The 24,392-nt window shown below is 36.1% G+C and overlaps 1 protein-coding gene across 4 annotated transcripts in view; it reads right to left on the reverse strand.

Annotated features, from left to right (window-relative positions):
• Positions 1 to 24,392, reverse strand: part of PCDH9 (protocadherin 9) — a 1,049,538-nt gene that overhangs the window by 179,318 nt on the left and 845,828 nt on the right. The window lies entirely within an intron of this gene.

Here is a 24,392-nt window from a genome sequence, read left to right on the forward strand (position 1 = left end):
GTAACTCACTTCATCTTCTAGAAAGTTTTCTCTCTCAAAGTGTTGGTGAATTTTTGTTTTTGCTTAATTTCCATACATTTTACTCCTTAAAACTACCCTAGTTTCTGAATGATACATTTTAAATGATTAAACTCATCCTTCTTTAGGATTGGTTTCATTGTTTTTTTTTTATTTTTTAAATGTATATATATTTATACTGTTACAAATCCTTCCTTTCAGGTCCTAAGGATTTAGAAACTGGTAAGTTTATGAGCTTTGTATAGGACCTAACAAACTGCTATGTGCTGGGAGACGAAGCATGCTGTTTTTAATAATATCTGTGGGAGGTAGTAATGTTTATGTGAAAGAAAAATCTAAGGCTAGGGACAGAGCGACAAATATATCATAGTCGTTAAATAAAATCAAAGCGATGTGCTTTTTTTGGAGGATGGAGGGTGTGTTTTTAACTCCAGAGGGACCAAAATGTGCTGCTTCTCATTTCTGAAAATAATATCTGACGTCTGTTTACATGTGAAACTACAGGGAACACTACTTTCAGAGGCCTGACGTTTCAGGTGGAAGATATTGAGCCTGATGTACGTTGTGGTCCGTGGGGAGGTTGGTGCGGAGAAAGAGACACCAACCCGCTGAGTCACAGAAGCATGTATATCCGTATGGTTCCGCTTCAGCGTTGTTTATAGTGTTGGAGGGTCCATTTCCTAACCACCCATGCCTGTCCCTTAATGCAACAGTGCAGGGGAATGTAGAATTGGCAGTGTTTGTGACACTGGGTGATTCCTGGGTGAAATGTAGATAGATGATCCTCTCTGCCTTGCAAGTAGAAACTGATGATTGCAGTGACATGAGGTTCTACTTTGGAATTTGAGAAAAAAACTAAAGCTTTTTATTTTTGTTCTTTTAGTTTGATTTGTTTTGTTTGAGATGGAGTTCACATAGGAAATGTGTATTCATCGATACAAACTTCAAGAATGCTTAAAAATGTAAAATGAGGGAACCAGCAGTTAGCGTAATAGCTATGTCACTGGACTCCCACGTAGTCGACCGTGGTTCGCGTCCCAGCCCCGGTGGCTTAAAACTCATGCCAGGTGCGTGTGCGTGCGTGCCCAAGATTCCGAGAGGAGAATGGAGGAAAAGGGATTGTGGCGTGACCATCCTCACTGGGGGGTGATTTCTCACTTTCTGTCTCTATGTCTCTCTCTGTTTGTCTGGTGAGCGCACATGCCCTATAGCAAAAACCTCTCCCCCCCCAAAAAAAAATGTAAAATGAGGGCCAGAAAATGCCACATTAGTAATGCAAAGTTCTGTGAGTCTGGACCCACATGGGGGTTTGTGTCCTGGGTCTTCCTGTGCAGGCTGGGTGTACACATGCCCATAATCTGGGGCTGGCTGAGCTGGGTGTGGATCATGGAGTGAAGATCCTCTTGAAGGTGCTTGTCTCTTTCTCTCTCTCACATAGAAGAAATGAATAAATTTTAAAAAATCATTAAATAACAGACAATTACAAAATAAAAAATAATACAAGGAACCAGCAGGTGATGTGGTGGTTGGGATACTAGACTCCCACATGGCTAATCACAGTTCTGTCTCAGATTTGGTGGCTTAAAAATCACGCAGGCTGTGCGTGTATGCATTCTCAGGGTCCTGAGAGGAGAATGGAGGATAAACGATTGTGATGTGGCTATCACTACTGGGGTAGGGGGGTGATTATTCACTTTCCCTCCGTCTCTCTCTCTCTCTAGTGAGTGCACACACCCTATGGCAAAAACCTGAAAAAAAAAAAAAAAAGAAAAAGAAAGAAATTGGTCTCAGAGGATTGTTGGAAACAGAATTTCAAAATTCCAGCTGCCTTAATGCCAGTTTACCTCACTGTCCCAATGAACACAAAAACAAAATGTATCGCCATGCTTAAAGCTGTGCATTAACATTTGATATTTAGCCTCTAATAAATATCTGCATTGCATATCAGTTTTTAGATTCAAATTGGTTAGCTGTGGGCTTGCTTTTGTGTCCTTTACCGTTTACAGAGATTATGTAAATCATATGCTACCCATAAAAATATGGTGAGTGCATGTTCAACTGTTTTTCTCACGCAGAATCTTATTATTCAAACCCTTATTCCAGTTTACAGCTATGGTTTGTTCATTTAAAAAAGAAGCAATAATAAGAAAAGTAACATGAAATTTCTGCAACTATCATTTAAAAAAATAAGTGGTGCTATTTTAATATCTTTATCTTATACCATTATATTTTACAAGCATTCTGACAGGTAAAGACTTCCAGCTAGAGGTTTAAAATATAAGCATTGTGTGTATTCTTTATAATATACAGTGGAAATTAGCGTGACAGAAAACCAACAGCACTATCAAGTAGAAGTATACTAAAAGAAAGAATTTAATCATAGAAATAAGCAAAATAGAGAAAAGCAATATTATCATTCATAAATATAATACAAATACATAAATTCAGAACTGCTACCTTTTCTAATTTAAAGACTTTTATTAGCCTGAAGTATTTTAATACAACTAGAAAACCACAGGAGAATGAACTCTGTACTTGCTCATATGACTGACTTAACACAATTTTTCTATGTGGGGACATTGGGATATCAATAATTGTGAAAAGCAGTGGTAGATCTTCAGATAAGTGGGGTGAAATTCAAATTTAAAAGTATAACTATAAATAATAGCTAAGAACAATTTATAAAAACCTGGACCTTTTCTCATGGGAATTACAAAATGTTGAATGGATGTTGTACCAGTGCGACTATAAGGGAGTTAAATTTAAACCATCTTGCTGTTCTACAGGTATTGGGATAAAGATACTCAAAGTTTCAAGTGACTTTTCCCAAGGTCACAGATAAGTCGGGGAGAGACAGGTATAGCTGCTGAGTGACAGAGACAGGAGGAGCTGTAGACTTCTCTCACTCAATACCTGAAGAATTGCCAGAGCGACTCCAGCCTGTACTCTCTTCACCTGTGACACCCCATTTTAATTATTACAGATTCTCAGCAGAGGAGACAATACTGGAAGTTTCGACCTATACTCCAGTTCTTTCTTAATTTTTAATTGTACTGATAAGATTAGCAGCATTTTTGGAAATGCTAACAATGAGAAATTGACCAAGGATTTTTTTATATCTCTTTGAATAAATCATTACATACTAAAACGAGGAAGGTTAAAGCTGGTCAACAATTTAGACTGTTCATATCCTCCTCCCTTCCATTGCTAAGTATAGCCCCAAGAGACTGTCTTTAAAATGCTAAAATAAATTAATTGGGAGTCAGTTCCTAAGATATTACTAGCATATTTAAACCTTCTTAAAAGATTATGCTTGACTCATATACTCCTTTAGTTATTCATTCATGTGGAATTTAAGACTACAAATCACATTTATTACATTTTAGAAAATTCCCCTTGCATAGTTTCAGTTATATCAAAACGAAATAAATCATCTTTAGCCAAAAATACTTTTTAATCTTCAAGTTCCTCTGGGATATTGTACATTTCTATTTTTCTCAGACTTTGCTGAATTAAAATTAGTGTTGTGTATGGAATGCAGAAAACTGTTTAGGAGTATTATTGATCTTGAAAAAAAGAGCTCAGTGAAATAATGGCTTTAGTTTAACTACCTAACACATGTTTAATGCATACACCTTCTAATCCATTAAAAAATTGAATGTCCTTATAATCAGCTCTGTTAAACAAATAATAATTATATGATGCCTTATAAAGATTACAATTTTGCTTTATTTGTAGGAAATATCAAGACATTAAAGCAATATATACAAAATAGTAGGCTTATAGTTTTAGAAATTGATTTTATGACTATAGTCCTTTAATTTTTCTCAGAAATTCATCCTATAGGGTCTCGAAAATTAACAAACAGCTAGTTTAGACACAATGTCAGTTCACTGAGCAATATGCAATTTCCAAGTAAAATGTGGAAGAAAATATGATAGTTTAATTGCTCATTTTTCTTTAGTTATTAAAAGAATGACTACACTGGATTTTTTTTTTTCAGAATATTTTTTGCCATAGGGTGTGGGCACTAGCCAGAGAAAGAGACAGGTACAGTGAGAGGGAAAGTAAGAAATCACCCTCCGCCCCCAGGGAGGGTGGCCACAGCACAACCCTTTCTGCATTCTCCTTCGGGGTCTTGCTCACACAAGCACACTCACCTACTGTGAGTTTCAAGGCACCAGGTATGAGGCTTGAACTGTGGCCAATCATGTGGCAGTCCAGCAGTGTAACCACTATGCCATCTGCTGGCCATGACTACACTGGATTATAAAGTTGAAAAAGTTACCATATAAATGAATAACTATTAATGTCAAAATGCATACAAATCAGAGACATTACGCTAGCAAACCTATTCCTTATTCAGTGATCCTATTCTCCCAACTTGTATTTATTGAATAGACCTATTGCAGCAGTGTACTTGAGATAGCTCATACCAGTTTACAAAGGCCATTTATTGGGCCCAGCAGGTGGTGTGGTGGTTAAGGTGCTAGACTCCCATATGGCCGACCTCCACAGTTCAAGTCCCAGATCTGGTGGCTTGCTTTCTCACTTTCTCACTTTCCCACTTTCTCTATGGTGAGTATTCATGCTCTATAGAAACTTATAAAACTAATAAAATGAATAAATATTTTTTTAAAGATTCAGTTGTTAATTAGTCACAATTTTTGCAAGCAGTTGTTAATGTAAAATCAACCATGATGGGGATATTTACACTATGGAGATTGGCAATGGTACAAACCCCTACCCCTTTTACTAATCCACTCTTGTTATTTTGGAGAAAAATGTCTATACAGAGTGCCATAAGGGTAAAACCAAAATGATTCAGACCTAACTCTAGTTTAAGACATTTGTTTGAAAAAATTGAAGCAGGAAGATAAGTACATCTTAAAAACTGAAAACAGGAGGACTTACAGCTAATTTTGACAGTTTAAACCTTTATGGTTTGAAGAATGAAAGTGCCATTATCAGAAATAAGGAAGTGAAGAAGGGGAATTCATTTAGAAAGTTTGGTTAGAATGAGTTGTTTGCCCACGGATGAAACTCAATAGGAAGATCAGGGGAGCTAAATATCAGAGTTCAAATAATCCATGACACATTTTGTCTATGACATAGGTTCTTCACAAGCTGTCTGAACATTAGAGTCAGTTGGGGAATCTCAGAAAATGTATAAGTCTGTGTCTCACCCTCAGGAATGTGATTTAATTGCTTTGAAATGTAGCCTGAGCTTTGGAACATTTGAAAGATCTCCAGATGATTCTAATTGACAAACTAGTTTGTAATACTCTGATCTATGATTAAAACATTTTAAAATCATTTAACATCTTAAATTCCTGTAACAGAGAGAGAAATGAATACACCACAAGCTTTAGGACTCTGCAGAGTAGCCCTCGAACACACTTCAAATTGTGTTAGTTACTAACCACTACTGAAAGTGGAAGGAGAAAGTGACTTCCATTTTCTTCTATTAAAAAGACATTCAGGGGGCCAGTCGGTGGTGTCATGGTTAAGGTGCTAGACTCCAACGTGGTTGACCATAGATCAAGTTCTGTACCCAGTGGCTTGAAACTTATGCTGGACGTATATGCATGTGTGCCCAAGATCCTGATAGGAGAATAGAGGAGAAGGGATTGAAGGCTGGCGATCTCCCCTGTGGGGGTGATTTTTGCTTTCTATCTCTGTCTCTCTCTGTCTCTCCAGCCAACACAGGCACTCTATAGCAAAAAAACTCTTAAAAATATAAAATAAATAAATAACCAAAAAACCAAACCAAACAACAACATATAAAAAAGAGAAGTTCAGTAACTTGAATTCAGTTGCTTTCTACTACTCACTAAGTTTTAACAACTGAGAGTCATGGAACTGGGAGGGAAAAAAATTATTCTTGGCTAAAACTGAAATGTAATATCACCACGCTCAGCAATTTTTCCAGTAAAATGTCTTATACAGTGTACAATGTATGTTTAACTCATCAAACATCACTTTCTGTCCTTCTCTCTCTCTCTCAGACTCATGTTTGTCATTCTGATGGGAGAAGTAGTTTAATCATATCTGAAGTGATAATCTGTAAATTAGAGGACTACCTCTTTAGGCATATGCTCTCCTGTTGGGAAAATTCATTAAGATTACAAACAATCAGTTTATAATCAAGAGGATATGAATGCATTCTCTGAGGAGCCAAAGGGCTTCCTTTCATCTCCTGAAAGTCAGGTAGAATTGCAGGTCATTCAAGAGAATAGAATGGCTTAACTGATAGATAAAATTTGATTGATTTCTTTTCTGATTTTTCTCTGCCACGTATATTTGTGCTGTATACCAAACAACAAAATTAAAACCAGAAAGAACACAGAAATGAGAATCTGCCAAACAAAATTTCATAGTATTTATTGAACATTTAATGCAGATCCTGATTCAATAGGTCTGGGATGAAGCCATGAGTCTCTGTGCTGTTACCAAATTCATGTATAAATCTGATGCTTTATATTCTACTGGTCCACAGACCTCAGTTTAAGTGGCAAGGCAGTAAATATCTGGAATACAATGTTTGTTGAATCCATTCACTCCCTTTACATCCTTAGAGTCTCTGCAGAAAGACCATCCTCATATGCAGCAATATCACGCATACCGCAGGGGAGACTTCCTCCTCCCTACAAGAACCATACTTTCCTCAAAGGTACACTTAGTCGTTATTAGCCAAAGATATTTTATCAGGCATTATCTTGAGCAAACCATGAATCTACGTATGTTTATGTATTATTTATTATTAGGAGAGTAGGAATCTGCAGGGGAGCGAGGAGGAGAGTCAAAGCAACCCATAAGCAGTAAGAATTTACATTTAACTGATACTGGAATTACAGAGTATGTCTGTTTCACACTACACATGCTAAAGTGATCAATGGCATCTTTTCTGCTCAAATACTTGTTTTGTTAATATAAAGTCAAAATATTGGAATCTCATCTCATTATGTGTATTTGTACAGGCTTGTAAGCAGATTCAAGTGGTGAAGTCACGGAGAACCCCAGTACACAATGTAAATCAGCCCATTAAGACAAATGCAGCCCCTGTCTTATGAAGTAAAGCAAATGATAAAAAAAAAAAGAAGAAGAAAAGAAAGGAAAAAAAAAAAGTGTTCCTGCAGCAGCTTCATGGTGCGATCAATGGCATTCACCTTCCTCTCTCAATGTAACCGGAATGTCTATCAAAACCAGAAAACGGAAGGCTTCAGAAGCATTATGTAGCTAAAAAAGGAGACTATTTTACCCATTAGTAATAAATGTACCTGCTGAGCAGAACACAGCTATACCTGAAAAGGTTCCACAATTCTCTTTTGCTTAGCTCTGCCTGCCATGAGAGAACCAGTGTGCTAAAGAGCATTTTGTAAAAGCAAAAGAGTTTATATAATTGACTTTACTGGAATTAGAAGACAGAGTACAGTGCGCTCAACCTGAAGCAACCCAACTCTATGATGAAGGAAAATTGCACAATTTAATAGCCAGATATAGGAACTGTGCAGTAATAGAAGTAATCAAAGGTTTGGACATGCTTAAAGGAACAAATCTGTTACTTTCCCATTTACTCCAGAGAGGGGACTGAAAGTGGACTACTTGCAGGAAAGTACTTGGACACAGCTTCCTAAATTTGAGTAGTAATCTTAGGAAAGGGAGAATTTCCAAAGAAACAAATAGAGGTATCTTAATGTGGGATGTCTACTGGGCAGTTAAGTCTTGTGTTGAAAGGTTCTGACTTCTATTTCATATGAAACAATTACTCAGCATATATTTAAAATTTTTCGATGAATTTTCCATCTTCAGTTTCTTGGCCATAATGAACTTCACCTTCATTAAGACTATCATCTTGTGATATCTAACACATATTTTCTATGGAAAGAGAACAACTATGCCACATTTAGGGTGAAAGCGTATTAGCCTTTCTCGAACAGCTGGTGGAAAGTGAAGTTTCAGCAGTAGCAATTTATACATCTGTACCATCTTGGGGGAATGTGACTTGACTGACTTAATAGCAAGAAGAAACACTGGTTTACACTGCAGCATCAACAGAACAACTCCCTGTGAAATTCCAGAGTATCAGAATCATAACCTTGGATGATCTTAATAAAGTCTTCATGTTAACAGAATTCAAATGCAAAACATTCGATAAGGGACCCAAATGTTTTTAATACATCCGGAAACTTAAATATAGTAATTCTGACAGTAGAAAAATACATTAGAAAGCATTTACATCTTGTCATAATCGGAATCTAACAGTATTTATAATGATTCAGACTAAGTAGTTGAGCTTTGGATTACACCTAAATTGCCAGTTAAACACATATGAAATTAATTTTAGTAAAATGTAAGTATATGTGACAGGTCAATTAGTATGATTTATACACTTCAAAATAATTATACTATTAAGGTAGGCAGTGCACCGTCTAGTTTTATTCACATCAAAAGACTCCCAGGCTTTTGGGTAGCATGCTAACCACAGCATTTTCGAAAAATAAACAGCAGGCCATGCTCCTTTACTAACTTTACTATTAGAAATATTTTCTCTCATCATAACTAAGTTTCCTTAATTTTGAAATGATTATGAGATTTATCCAATTCCCTTTTTATTGTAAAAGTAATCATACAGAAATTAAATGTTTACATTTATTTTAATAACAGCTCTATATGTATGCAATTTTTAAAATTTTTGCTACAGGACATAATGCTCTCACCAGAGAGAGACAAGGAGAGAGAAAGAGAGGAGAGAAAGTAATAAATCATCCCCTATGGGAAATGGTCAGGCCACAGTCCTTTTTCCTCCATTTTTTTTTCCTTAACTGTCTGTATTTTAGGCACTCATATACATATGCCCAGTGTGTTTCTCAATCCACTAGGTCTGTGATTTGAACAGAGCAGTAGGCCATGTGGGATCCAATTGCTTTAACCACCATACCACGGGCTGACTCCCGTATAACTTTTTTAAGTGTAATCTCTCCTGTATTACCCAACAACATGTTTTATTACAATGTATTAATAGGGCAAATTCAGTAAGCCTCATGTAAACAAATAGCATAATAATAATAACATTAGACTCACGTAATGACCTTAAAATTTGTTAAAGAAAGAAAGGTTCCCTTAATATTTTCAATATGTTCTTCAAGAAGCACCAAGTTCACCAAAAGAAATAATGACTTCTCACTATCAAAATTTTAGGAACTAAGGTCCAGAGTTGCTTTTTTTCAAATGCTGGTATAGTCTTCCTTTTCTCTCAAAAAATGCAACTATATTTCATTACACAATTTTTAGGTCAGTCAAATTCTATAAAATTCACCTCTCTCTCTCTCCCCTCACACTTTCCTTTACTCCATTCTTCCTCTTCTTCACTTCCTTCCTCACAGTGGACAAGTGGGGAAAAAAATTCACATTAGAGATATTTATACTGTCCTATCCCATGATGTAGTGCTACTTTTAGTTCAGCAACTATATTTCCAAGTTTTAATCTTCTTCACACATCCCACCTTCTTCATCTCATCAATAACTTTGCTTTCTGTCTTAAATTTTTTCTCTTAGTTTTAGCATCAGCATTCAAGTCAGTAAATAAGGAGATTCTTTTAAGTCTTCCTTTCCCTCATTCCACAGATATCTGTTGAATCTCCATGTCCTAGAGAATCCAAGACCTTCTAAGAATTCAATTTTTCATTCTGTTAAACTTAATCTGTCTGCACATGCTATTTGAATCACACACAGATGCAAGGCTGATTTAAGTTTTTTTGTGTTTCCTTAGGCAACAGGCATGGGAATAGAAAGCACAAGTACAAGATATCTGGTCACATTACTTTCCCTTTATTGGCATTCTATGAAATTTTAGTGTTTATTTAAGGAGACAATATTTCAATGTTCCTGGATTGATAGCCAAGGAAACTTTGTTTTAACATGAGTCTTATGTGATTCTGATATAGGTGATAGGAAAAATACGTCAGAAAGTCCCTTTTAGACCTAGAGGTACAACATATGGTTTAGATTGCTTGAAATTCTTCACAGTGTGGCTTAAACTGAGTATTCTGGAAATGATTTACATAAACTCTTCATTTCATAAAGGTCTCCCTTACTCTTTCACTTACCACTTAGTTTCAGTCATTGTGACTGATTCTGTTTCAGGAATTGCAGATGAACGGGCACCAAAAATGTTTATAAAGGATGCTTCCTAACCCGAATAACACCTAATACAATGGAGAAGTATGTATTTATTTTTCAAAAAGTGATCAATGTAAAATGTAATCTCTTTAGGAAGCTCCAGAAAACTTAAATACACTCAGGAAATTCAAGGAAACACCTCACAGAGGAGGGAAGCTTAAGCTTATGCATGGCTTTGTTTTGTTTATGTTTTCACCTATTTTAACATGTACACCAAGAAAGAAAAACGATTATAACAACAGGAAAAGACAAAGTTTAAGAGAGTAAAAAATTGGCTTCTCTTCAACCCAATCCATACCTTCCCTGTTTCTCTTCCATACAGACAACCAGTATTCCTGGATTCTTGTGGATTTCTGTAGAGATCCTCTATGCATAATCAAGTCATCAAGCCTACCTACTAGGAAGTGTGTATATTCTCTTTTGTCCTCTAATTTTCAATACCTTCTTCCCCAACTTCATTCTTGGATGATGATTCCACTGTCTACTCTCTGGGAGGGCAGCACCACATGGCCTCTGCCAGCCAATGTGTGTTACTTTACATATGCTCACAAGAAATATGTTTTTTTCCCCTATTTCCATTATTGAATTGTCTGTTCCCTTATTAGAGAGTGAGTTCTAGATACTGCTTTCTGTGCTCTAGATGCTATCTCCTATCAGTAACTCAAGATCATTATTCCAGCAATTATCCTTCTTTCCCATTCCATAGATGTTTTATTTTGAATTGTTTATATCAATCAGAAGTAAAGAAAAAAAAAAAACACAAGTGAAAAAAAATTGATCTTGACCTAAAATCCTATCTTGGTTATTATTTCTTTTGCTCTTATTGATAGCTAAAATTTCTCAGAAGTTAACTGTACTTATTTAACCAATTTCTGTTTCTGTTTGCTATAAACCCATTACAATAAGGTTTCAGGGTGTTCTGCTTTGTATTCTTTTTGTTATAGGGCACATGTGCTTGCCAGAAGGGACAGAAAGAGAGAGGAAAAGTAAGAAACCACTCTCCTGGAAGATAGCCACAATGCAATCCCTTCTCATGCATCCTCTTGGGATTTGGGGTGCACATATACAGGCATCGGCATGATTTTCAAGACACTGGGTCTGAGACTGGTACCATACGGTCGGCCATGTGAGATGCAGTGCTTTCCTCCATGCCTCCTACTTCTCGTATCATGTTTTATGCTCACTTCTCTCTTCTCACTGAAATCTTTCTCATCCATGTCAATAATTCTCTTTCTATTACTCCTAATTATATTTTCTCACCTGCCTCTTTTCTCTGAAATCTCTATTCTCAATGCTCCCTGTCTTCTCCTGATTTATTTATCATACTGCCTCTTCCGTATCTCCAACTGGATAGCTAATGAGTTTCTTAAATTCATCATTTGCAAAACTGTCCTATTACTTTCTTCCCTAAGTATCAACCTTTATACCCTACACTCTTTGTCATCCCAGGAAATGGCACCATCATTCTTTTTCAGAAGCAAAGGTCAAAACCCTTCAGATCATACTTGGCTTATTTTTCTCACAGATTACTTCCATTATGTCAGAAAACCAATTATCTTAAAAGTCAGTTGAGAGGGGCCACCAAGGTGGTGTGATGGTTAAGGTGGTGGACTCCCACATGGCCTACTGCGGTTTGAGTCCCTAACATGGAGACTTGAAACTCATGCTAGACACGTGTGCATCTGTGCCCCAAATCCCAATAGGTGAATGCAAGAGAAGAAATTGTGGTGTGGTCACCCCCCCCCCAGGGGTTGATTTCTTGCTTTTTGTCTCTGTCTTTCTGGTGAGTGCACACCCAGTATAGCAAAAATCTCTCTCTCTCAAAATAAAATCAAATAAGAAACAGTCCACATCTCAGTACCTCCATTGTCAATGCTCTGATCAAAACTGTCATCATCTCAGAGCCAGCAGGTGGTGTAGTGGTTAAGTAACTGGACTCCCACATAGCCAACCATGGTTCGAGTCCTAGAACTGGAGGCTTAAAGCTCAACTGGACACATGTGCATGTATAACCAAAATCCTGAGAGAAGAATGGAGAAGGGATTTTGGTGTGGCCCTGGGGGTGGTCATTTTCACTTTCTGTTTCTCTGTGAGCATACATCCCTATAGCAAAAATATTTCTTTAAAAAGAATAAAGAGAAAACTGTCATCATCACATCTCAGATCCTTTTCCAACGACCTAGTCTATTCTCAACACAGCCTCTAGAATGAACTTTTGAAAAATACAAAGTAGAAAAGTGTCATTTTCTGACTCACCTACTAATGAAACTATTAGCCTTGCCTAATCTTTAACCACTCTCATACTCTAATTTCTTGAAAAGTAGACTCATTGTGTCTTATACTTCATGACAATATACTCTTCTTACAGTAGAGTGACGATGGCAGGATTACCTATTAAATGCCTCCAAAATGCAAAACATATTACCAGTCACTTATATTTTTGCCTAATGTTCTAGTTTATTCATGGATAAATTATAAATTATAAAATAATCTTTTGTTCAATGGCTCAAATTTGCATGTGATTATAATTAGGATACTCACAGGATATTCATGTCTACAAGTTTATCAAGTTAATAATGAGTTAAACAAAATTTTAAGTATATTTCTTCTATAGGCAAATGTTCTACACATTTTGATATGTAGTTCCTAACAAAGTTTAAATACTGGAAGTTACAAATATCCTGATGCAAGGAAATAAGAGTTAAGAAATAAAATTGGCCAAAACATAAGCAAAAGTATTATTCTGAAAACATAATGTAAGTAAAAATGTTTTTTAAGATCTAAGACACATCTATACATTTGCATTTATGGATGATGTTTTTTGGTTTTGGGATTTCTTTTTTCTTTTCTTTTCTTTTTTTTTTTTTTTGGTGTTGCTTTATGTTTTTATAGTAGGTCTAAAAATTGGGGACGGGGACCAACATTTAGCATAATGGCTATGTCGCTGGACTCCCATGTAGTCGACTGCAGGCATGTGCTCGTGCATGCCCAAGATCCTGAGAGGAGAATAGAGAAGGGATTGTGGCATGGCCTTCCCCCCTGGAGGGTGATTTCTCGCTTTCTGTCTCTCTGTCTCTCTCTGTCTGTCTGGCAAGTGCACGTGCCCTATCACAAAAACCTCTCAAAAAAAAAAATTGGGGACAAAAATATTTCTATTGCCATCCTAATTCTTTTCTTATACCCGTTATCATTCTGAAACTACATTATATCCTATTTATTTAAATCCAGTTAAATTTCTTCTCTTATTATACTTGAAACCTGTTTATAAATTAAATAATTAGATGTGCAGTTTCAGTTGACAGTTTAATTTGTTTTAATGAGGATAGTAGCATACCTGTTTGTATAAAAAGAAACTGTTTGCTATGACAAAATCAGAATGTTTCATCTTATCACATACCTTCTTATATATGTGTAGTATATTGATATTGATTTATAGAAGGTAATCATTGTAGGGAGGAAGAAAAAAAGGGGGAGGGAGAAAGAGCAAGAAGAGTAATTGCTCAAATTGTAAGCAAATTACAATTGGATTCATTTTCTCTCTTATCTTACAAGGAACCCATGACCAAGTAGATATTGACATTATTCTTTCTATGTCACTGAGCATTTTTATATATTTTTTTAATTATATAACTTTCCCTAGTGGTATGATGATAGTGTAGTGCACTACAAATAAGTACATTCCAATATCTCAGATCAGATTTTATTAGTGCATAGAACTACGCACAACTGCCTTTTGCAAGTTTCTCATCCCGAATGGTTTGCTCTTCTTGTCTCTCTCTTTCTTTCTTTCATCTCTCTCTCTTTAGTTTTATCCCTTTTCTCTTTTAGTTTTCAATTGTAGACATTTTGTCTGCTGTGTCTGTAACTGATAAAGGATTCCATAGCAATCATGGACATGGCCACTTTATTGTCTTTCAAAGCTAATGGCAGAATAGTGATACTATGACTTACACTGTCTGCCTGTCTTTCTAGACTTCGTCCACTTTCTACAGTGGTCTCTGATGAATTTCTCAACTGCAATACCAGCTTGATCTTTCTCTCCTTCTCCTCTCTCTCTCTCTCTCTTCTCTCTCTCTCTCACTCTTTTGTTTCACAGGAATGTTTTGTTTTAAATAAGTGATTAAGCAAGTATGGATCAATACCCCTTCTATGTTAACATAATTGCTTCCATGATTAAAAGAATAAGACATAACCTTCCCTTGACAGTTTCAGTTGTGACATCTGTAGATATGTGTATGTAGGCATTGGAAAGACAGAGAAAATAACCTGAACATAAAGTCAGGGGAAATAAACACAACAGTATGACTTAACGGCACTTTTGTCCTTAGTTATATATATCCTTCTGTTGACTTCTAGCGTGTGTGCATACCTAACACATGGCTTGCCATATTTATCAGTACATACTTCCTCAAATGTAGGCACTTTTATAAGATGCATTAACTAAATTCCCCAAGTACATTAGCACTAGTCACTAAAATACTCTGAAAATCTGAAAGTGTTAATGCATCTTTAAAAAGTGCAATATTCCTGAAGAGTATAGGAGGCTTACAGGAATCTGGGTCAGTTTAACGATGAAGAAAAACTCACCTAAACAGGGCCTCTACTCAATGGCATATACAAACAGTTCTCTATTCTCTATGATGAGGTACAAAAAAAAAAAAAAAAAAAAAAAAAAGAAAACCTAAAAATGTGAAAAGTTATAAATAACCAGAAAAAAATGTCAAGGGGGTATGTATGTGGCATTGTATAGACAGGAGCCTGGAAATTCAAAAAGCTTTTAGAAGTTCAAATAGAAATTACCATGAAGGACTGTGTAGGCACATGACTGGGTTCAAATCCTACCCATTCTACCCCCTGCAGTGAGAACCTGGGCAACTGTTGTAGCTCAGTCTAAATTTTCCTAGGTATAAAATGGAAACCTACATAATGTCTGATCTATAGGTGAGTTTTAGAAACGTTATTTAAAAAATAATAATAAATGCACTGAAGTGTATAAAGCACAGAGGATGGAAAAGAGTAAGTACCCAATAAAAGACAGCCTTTATTAATGTTTTTTAACCGTTAATATGCTATATGAAGAAAGTACTTGTGCTGAGCGCCTGGGGGAAATGATTCCTTATCTTGTAAACCAGATCGCCACAGAACACTTGCCGTGAGCTTTAAAATATTGCTCCTTGCGCATAAAATCAATCTCTGTTTTCTTCTTTATATTTTTAGCTAGGGTATTAAAAGGACTGATCAGTGTGTACATGCCTTTTTTCAGGGAGAAGGGGGGTAAAGCTGTGAGAAAAGGTGATTGTTAAATTGTTACCTTGACAACAAAGAGAATGAATTGTGAAATAAACAAAAAGACATTCCTAGCAGTTACTCAGCTCCTACAAGTTTAGCTAAAAAAAAAAAGTCAATTCCATTTAATTGATCTTATAGAGCTGCTGGTTTTTTTCCCTGTTGTTTTTGTATTCCTGTTGTTTTTTAATAAAGATTACTGCTGCAGAGATTTACTAAAGGAATCTGCAAAAGTGAAAGTTGGGCATAATTTTAATTCTATGTCAATGGATTTCAATTTTATCAGCATGTGCATGTGCAATTCTTGGAAATAACTGAAACACCGACCAATATTTACTGTAGCATTATAATACCTAACCCATATATCATATTTTATCAGACACTATGCAAAACAAAACAGTTTACTTGTGACGAGCATGTTTAATCTTCATAACCTCATGAAGAAGATCCTATTCATATCAACTTTCACAACTGAGAAAACTGAGGGAGTAGAGGATAAGCAGCTTCCCCAAATTTACACAGCACTTAAGCAAGAGTTAGAATTTGAAGTCTTTGGAACCAGCAGGTGGTGTGCTGACTAAGGTGTTGGACATTCCCATGTGGCCGGCAACTGTTCGAGTCCTGGACCTGGTGTCTAGCTTTCTCACTTTCAATCTCTCTCTCTCTGTCTCTTTCCTGTCAAATTAAAATAAATAAAATTAGTTAAAATCATTCTTTAAAATAAAAGAAGAATTTGAACCCTGGTAGTCTAGCTTCAGTGTGTGTCCTCGTAACTACGCTGCTGGTATCACAGAAATAGGTAAAATAACAGAAGGGAAAGTGTGTAGAGTCAAGATCTGTATTATTTTGTGGTTTTCCCCAACTACATTTCTTCACCTACATGTTTATACAGGTGAAATAAAAATCAAATTAATGTTTGTCAGAAAGAAAACTGTATCTATACATCTTTGCCTATACAACAAAACAATTTTGTTTGTTGTCCACTTGAAGTTACTAACTATGGATGCTGGTGGCTTTGTCTCACTTTCAATCTCTCTCTCTCTGTCTCTTTCCTGTCAAATTAAAATAAATAAAATTAGTTAAAATCATTCTTTAAAATAAAAGAAGAATTTGAACCCTGGTAGTCTAGCTTCAGTGTGTGTCCTCGTAACTACGCTGCTGGTATCACAGAAATAGGTAAAATAACAGAAGGGAAAGTGTGTAGAGTCAAGATCTGTATTATTTTGTGGTTTTCCCCAACTACATTTCTTCACCTACATGTTTATACAGGTGAAATAAAAATCAAATTAATGTTTGTCAGAAAGAAAACTGTATCTATACATCTTTGCCTATACAACAAAACAATTTTGTTTGTTGTCCACTTGAAGTTACTAACTATGGATGCTGGTGGCTTTGTCTTAATACTGAAAATGATTCCATATCTTTCATCTATAAAAATAATTGTGTTTCCACTAAGAATTTGTTCAACGAATCTTATAGTTTAAATATCCAAGCCTGTCTTACTTTTAAAATCATCTCAAACTTAGGGCAGTAGATGAAAGGAAATAATATTAGAGCCAAGTTGTCATACTTTGGGAGATAATCCCACATGCCAAGGTCCCTGTTTCAAGTCTAGAGAGCTCTCTGAGCATGCCACACAGGCCTGTCCACGAAAGGACTGGCTGAAGGCTGGAAACAGATCATAGTGTCAGGACTCCATTGTGGGTTCTCTCTCTCTCTTTGTCTCTCTTGTTCACAGAAGAAATAAGCTTAAAAGAAAGAGAGAGACCATGAGGGCCAAGCACTTATATTAAAACAAATATATGTCCTAAGTGCTATTAACTCAATGAAATACTGAATCATTTCAAGAATGAAAGATCAGTGCATTATTGTTTATTGTGTTTGATACTGTATTATTTCTAGTCATGTTTATACCACTTAAACACTAACATGTCATTGCTAACTTATAAAACCTTCTTAATATAGTAAAGACATTTTAGAATTTTGGTTTAACTTCTTGGTAATAATTTCCTTAGAAACTTTCATTGACAATTATTTTACATATACTTTGAGATATTGAACTGTGGCAGTTTAAACCACTTTTGGATTTTAAAGAGACTCTCAGCAAGATTTATAGAAGAAATTTCACATTTTATGATTATTATCTGTATGGGTAATATCTGAAGGTGCTCTTGGTTCAGAAAATTTTAAAAAGGATAAAGCAAGCACAAAAGAAAAATTGGAAAAAAAATAGCAAGTAATGGGAATTAAGGTACTAACACTGCCAGTCTTATTTTCAATAATGCAGTATAATCATAAATTATAAATGAATACAAACAAAATGATATTTTTTTGAGAGGTTTTTGCTATAGGGCGTGTGCGCTAGCCAGACAGACAGAGAGACAGAGAGACAGAAAGCGAGAAATCACCCCCCAGGGGGGATGGCCACGCCGCAATCCCTTCTCCTCCATTCTCTTCTCGGGATCTTGGGCACGCACGCACACGCACCCGGCGTGAGTTTTAAGCCACCAGGTCCGGGACACGAACCACGGTCGACTACATGGGAGTCCAGCGACACAGTTATTACGCTAACTGCTGGTCCCGGAAAATGTATATTTTTCATTTCCAGTAGCACATATGTATAGATATACATGCATAATCCTTTAAGTAACACAGAATTGTGTTATTATACTGCTAATAGGTACACACTGCTAATAGGTACATATACTGCTAATAGGTACACACTGAAAACTTGTATATCTACATTAGAATTCTGTCATTAACTCCTGAATAATGCATTTATTAGGATTCATGCTACAACATAACTAGTAATTTACTGCATATGATATGATAAATGACAAAAGATGAGCCGTTCAGAATCTTTCTGTATATGTCATTAGCAATTCACTTCACATTCTTACCTATACAAAATATCTTAAACCACTTAACTGCTTTCTGAAGAGAGCCCTAGCTCAAGTTATTAATATCTTTATTTAAATGCAGATCTTGAGTTTTCCTTGGGGACTACTAAAGCTTCTTTCATAATGTTGCAATGAGAACAGCAAATTTTGATTCTCCTAATATCCACGAAAGAAACATATTTGTTCTGTATCTCCTACGGCTATGTTAGTCTCTATATGGTTGCATCAGTTGGCCATTATCTAATTTTGCCATTATCAGATGTGTCAATAATACATAAAATTCCTTAATTCTTTACTTTTGGAATTTGGAATGCACATACCAATCATAAATGTTGAATGTCCATCAAAAATTTTAAAGATCAAAACAAGGTTTCCTCTTATTTAGCATTAGCATCAGCTTTGAAGGACATTGAATCTGACAGCAGATGCTTTCAATATATTCATATAAACCAAGGCTTAGATAATCTATAGACACTTTTATCATGACGACTAAATTTAATAAATCCATATGTGTACATGTCTCCTTTTCACTAATCTGTCTGCATGGGCAAATTGCCGTGTAAAAGCAGAATCACCATTCAGTTCAATTAGAGCATACAGTTGGTTCCCAGGGAAAAAGATAGCTCTTAATTCTCTGGGTTCACACAGATGCTATTGATTTTTTTTTTTTTTTTGAGAGGTTTTTGCTATAAGGTGTGTGGACTCCCTAGACAGACAGAGAGAGAAAGAGAGACAGAAAGCAAGAAATCACACCCCGGGGGGATGGCCACAATGCAATCCCTTCCCCTCCATTCTCCTCTCAGGATCTTGGGCACTCACGCGCATATGCCTGGTGTGAGTTTAAGCCACCAATTCCAGGACTTGAATCATGGTCGACTACATGGAAGTCCAGTGACATAACCATTATGCTAAATGCTGGTCCCGATTTATTTACTTATTTATTTACTTAAAACAAATTCTTTCCTTTTTTTTTTTTTTGCTATAGGGTGCATGCACTTGCTGGAAAGCAAAAAATCATCCCCGGGGCGGATGGCCACTGCAATCCCTTCTCCTCCATTTTCCTCTTGGGATCTTGGGCATGCACACACATGCGCCTGGTGTGAGTTTAAGCCACCGGGTCCGGGACGGGAACCACGGTCGACTACATGGGAGTCCAGCAGCAGTCATTACGCTAACTGCTGGTCCCTAAACAAATTCTTTCTTAAGAGAGGGTACAAGAGTATACAAGGGTGCACTAGAGAGAGAGAAGAGAGAGAGAGAGACAGAGAGAGAGAGAGAGAAAGGCACCCTCAACAGATCTCATCAGGCCATATGATGCCCTCTCCTAGGTTCTTGTGTGCACTAGCCCAGTGTGTTTTAGGTCTACTCAGGATTTGAACTCACAGTTGGCCACATGATTTTCAGTACAGACCACTACCACCTGTGTCACCAAGACTGGACCAGACACTATCTGTTGTGAAGTCATAATTTCAAAAAAGGAAATGAAGAAACCACACAAAAAATAGATAAGGGTCACTTCTTTCATCTAATAGGCTAGTCTGAAGTAGTGTACATTTGACTGAACTATAACCAATAGTTCAAGGTAAAGTAGGTACTCAATAAATATTTGCTAAATTGAAATTTTGAAAGTTATGTGTAGTCAGTATTACAGAAAAAGCCTTTAGTGTTTATACAAAATAATATTAATGTATTTTAATTTAATTAAATTTAATTTAAAGAATCATAACATTTATGACATAAAATACACTAAAATAGAAACATAGCATTAATGGTTAATGAGAATTTTTATTTTCATAGTTTATTATAATTTTAAAATGTAAAGCATAAGCTTACTTTTAATGGGCATAAGTTATAGGAAAATAAAATTATTTAAGTATCTGTAGTTGAAAGGAAAGTGAAATCGATATGTCAGGACTCTTTATCACTAAGTCTCACGGAATCATACATGTCTGAAGACGGCACCGTCACAATCTATCCTGTGTCTTTTCATCCAGGTTGGAAATTCTAGCATTCTTCAATTTGGGTTTAAGATTTCTATTCTTTGCGTTAATGAATTGGGATATGGCACAGATGTTCCCTGGAGTCTCTTACATGAAGTTTATTGTGTTCCCAAAGAATAATTAGAATTGTATCTATTGGGTATTGGAAAAGTCATGACATATTTTTCCTTTTTCTATGCAAAAATGAGTCCTGACTTTTCTGACAACCCAGTACATCCGCTAGTTTTTTCCCATGAGTTAATGTCATCTTGGGACACCGTCATTACACACAGATAAAAAACATAACCAATCATAGTAGATGACATATGAAGATTCCTAGACTGGTGGAAGAGATGAATTCTATAAAATATCTAAAAATTAAAGCCACTAAATAAAAATTAACATGTTCTCTTTTTTTTTTTTTTTCCCATTATACAAGTGCTGTGTGCTTATGGCACTGAGAAAAGGACTTGGTAGTAGAGCCTATCTCCATGAAGATTATCAAATACCTGCCAGTTCTGCTAAAAGAGACCATATGTAGGAGGCACACTGGCTGGCACTCGGGAGAAGCATAAAATATGCTAAATGCTGCCTTACACCCCTGCTGTCACTGTGACTTGAAAATAGCTTTGCAGAAAATATGTCTCCATATAAGGTTTTTCATTATAATATTTTACTACACACTATTTAATTCATAAACAATAACTAAAAACATCTATAGTCTCATATGTAACATGCTATATTCTCCCATGGAGGGATTCGCCCATTCTGAAACCAAACTTGTGTTCCTTTTTTTTTTTTCAGCTTTCCAATTTCTTATCTACGAATGTATTTCTTTCCTCAGATGTCTTCCCCTCCTCCCTTTAACCACATTGTCTCATCTTTATTTTATTTCTGTGTCCACATTAGCAGATGAAAGAGAATGCAATAAACATACATCTGATAGGAGCTCTACTTAGTAATGTGCCCTCGAAATAGTCTCCGTCAAAAGAGAATAATACTCAGATCACTGGAGAAGCCACACAGCCTAATGTGCAGAAAAGGAGGCTTAAGACCTACTTTTCGCTGATGAATTGCAAACATTTGTTCAACTTGAATATTACCACAAAGCATTAGCAGCCAGATGGCCCTATACTCCCTCTTTTCTCTCTGCTGCTGAATTTCAGCTTCCACAGTAGTTTTATATCCAAGTCTCTTCCCTACTGAGCTCTTATCTCCTGACTCTTCTCTTGTCCTTTTCTCTTTAATTGTTTGAGTTAACTCTTTATCTGCTGTTTTAAGCTTAATGTTTGTTTCTTCCCTTTCCAGGCTTCAACTTTCACCACCATCCCCATTTGATGCTAAGAACTGGATTCTCTTTCTTTCTTTAAAGATCTTCTAGAAACTTTTCTAAGACTAATGTCTGACAAGCTTACCGACCTCACTTTAAACAAGCATATGTCTTTGTAAGGCAAAAAAATCAATTCATTATCCAAGTTTTTCTGATGTGTCCTAGCCATCACTGTTTCTGTCTATTATCAGACATACTCATGTGATACATATAAGTGAAATATTACATAACGTTAGTATTATTCAAATTATTATAGTTTATAACAGAGGTAGATAAATTTTTAATTCCTAATAAAGGGAATTATTAGTTCAATTACTGTTATGTGAGATATTCTAAAATTATTATTCTGTTTGATGGTTTATACTCTAAACTCACTGCAAAAATATTAAACTACTTTCAGACCAAGGGAAAACATTAATACAATTATAAGTAAATGAGTTAAGTATAAATTCCCAATGTAGAGATAGGTTATATTTCTAACACTTTTTTTTTTAACAGATTTTTACCTTAGGATACATGTACTTGCCGGAGAGAGAGACACACACACACACACAGAGTGACAAGAAAAGTGAAAAATCACCCCCGGGAGATTGCCATGATGCAATCTCTTCTCCTTTATTCTCCTCCTAGGATCTTGGGTACACACGCATAGGCATCTGGCATGAGCGTCAAGCCACTGGGTCTGGGACTCGAACCATGGTTGGCTATGTTAGAGTCCAGTAACTAAAACTATTACAACATCAGCTGGCCTCACATTACTGACATCTTGAAAGATTTCAATATTTTTATTCCAAAGTGAGTATAGTGCTAAATCTGGTATGTCAGTGCTTGCCTCTGTTTCACATTACTTAAGAAGGTAAATATCTTCTTATGAGTTGACATTGTTTTATTATCACAAACAGGGAGGGTTCTTAGGAGGCTAATGACTAAAAATACTGCGAATAACATAGAAATCATATTCATTAGATGATATTGATGTTACTTCAACACTCAGTTTGCCAAAAAATAGCTCTGCCTAAATTTTATTTCTTAAGATATAGAGGTCCGTAAGCCATATTTAGTTATTAAATAAGTGAGATAGTATGGACAATTTATTTTTGTTACTTACCTTAGTTACTGTTCAATGATGTGAACTTTAGCATCATAGCATTATAATCTCAGTCATATTACTTAAAAAATTTAATAAATATATTTTACTTATTTTGTCATTAGAAGGAATGCAGAATGATTTGAACACGAGGAGAGAAGGTTGTTTACTCGGTGTGTGTGAGTGTGCATGTGAAGTAAAACAATATAAGACCACACCTTTTGTAGGAACTCTGTGCTAAGAGAGTACATGTCATAATTGGATGCACCTAAAAAACTTGGATGTCACAAATTCATAAACTAGAAGACCCAAACCACTTATTCTCTGAACCCCAGTTTGTTTGCCTATAGAACTAAATAATAATAAAACCTAATTAAGAGGATTACTGTGAGATTTAAATGAGATCATACGCGTTCAAACACCATAGCATTCATTTCATAAACACGAATCTCACTATTAGCCATAATTATGATCTGGTTTTCATAGGAATTTATGCTTTACCTAAATTTTATGAGATTTGAGGTCAATCGTGGGCAAGTTACAGATATCACAGGCTGGCAGTTCATCAGGTATCTCAGGCTTGAATTCTTTGAAACTCACAAGCTGTGTAGCATTTGGCCAATGCCTTTCCCTCTCTGTGCCTTTGTTTTCTCATTTGTAAAGCAGAGACATATAACGAGACAGCTAGAAATAGGAAAAGTGATGATGGATCTTTGTCTACATAATATCTTCAAGGGCCACTCCCTTTCTGCTTTTCTCTCAGCCACTTTTGACATTTGGTCTTTTAATCTAGTGCTTGTCATTTGTTTTCAATATGGCTGCTGCCTTCCAGGAATGACCTCTGGAAACAGCCTCAGTCACTCTGAGCCTTGTGCCAGGAAAACAGGTTCCCCCACACAAACAGGTCCCCATTTCATTAGACTGCTCTCATTTGCCACTAATCAGAAGTAGGTTACTTCACATCCCCAGCTGTAGGAAGGCTTAGAAATTAAATACCTGGCAAAATAGAAGCACAATTTTATGGTAAATTTAGACAAATCACTATCTATTGCATGATACTGAACATAGTGACACCTCAAATATAGTCAGGTTTCAAAAACAAAGAACAGGGACCAGAAGGTGGCATAATGGTTACGTTGCTGGACTCCCATGTAGTCAACTATGGTTCATGTCCTGGACCCAGTGACTTCAAACTCATGCCAGGTGCGTGTTCACACATGCCCAAGATCCCGAGAGGAGACTGGAGGAGACTGGAGGAGAAGGGACTGCAGCATGACCATTCCCCATGGTGGGGGTGGGGGGGGGTGGTTATTTCTTGCTTTCTGTCTCTCTGGTGAGTGCACGTGCCCTATAGCAAAAAAAAATCTCTCTTAAAAACAAAAACAGAAACAGAACAAAGAAGGGAGTCAAGTTGTGTGATGGATATAATTTGGACCACTCCAAGGATCTTTTGTTCTTTAGCATTTTTATTACTATGATACGGTTTACTTCAGTCTTATTTTCTTCTACTTCTAAATCCCCCACATCTTAGATTAATTTTGAGCATTCTCCTCTACTGCAGGGCTAAACATTGTTCCTACATCTAACAAAGTCAAGTTAAAAGCCCATCC

This window comes from Tupaia chinensis, unplaced genomic scaffold, assembly GCF_000334495.1.
Source record: "Tupaia chinensis unplaced genomic scaffold, TupChi_1.0 Scaffold000658_2, whole genome shotgun sequence".
Taxonomy (NCBI): domain Eukaryota; kingdom Metazoa; phylum Chordata; class Mammalia; order Scandentia; family Tupaiidae; genus Tupaia; species Tupaia belangeri.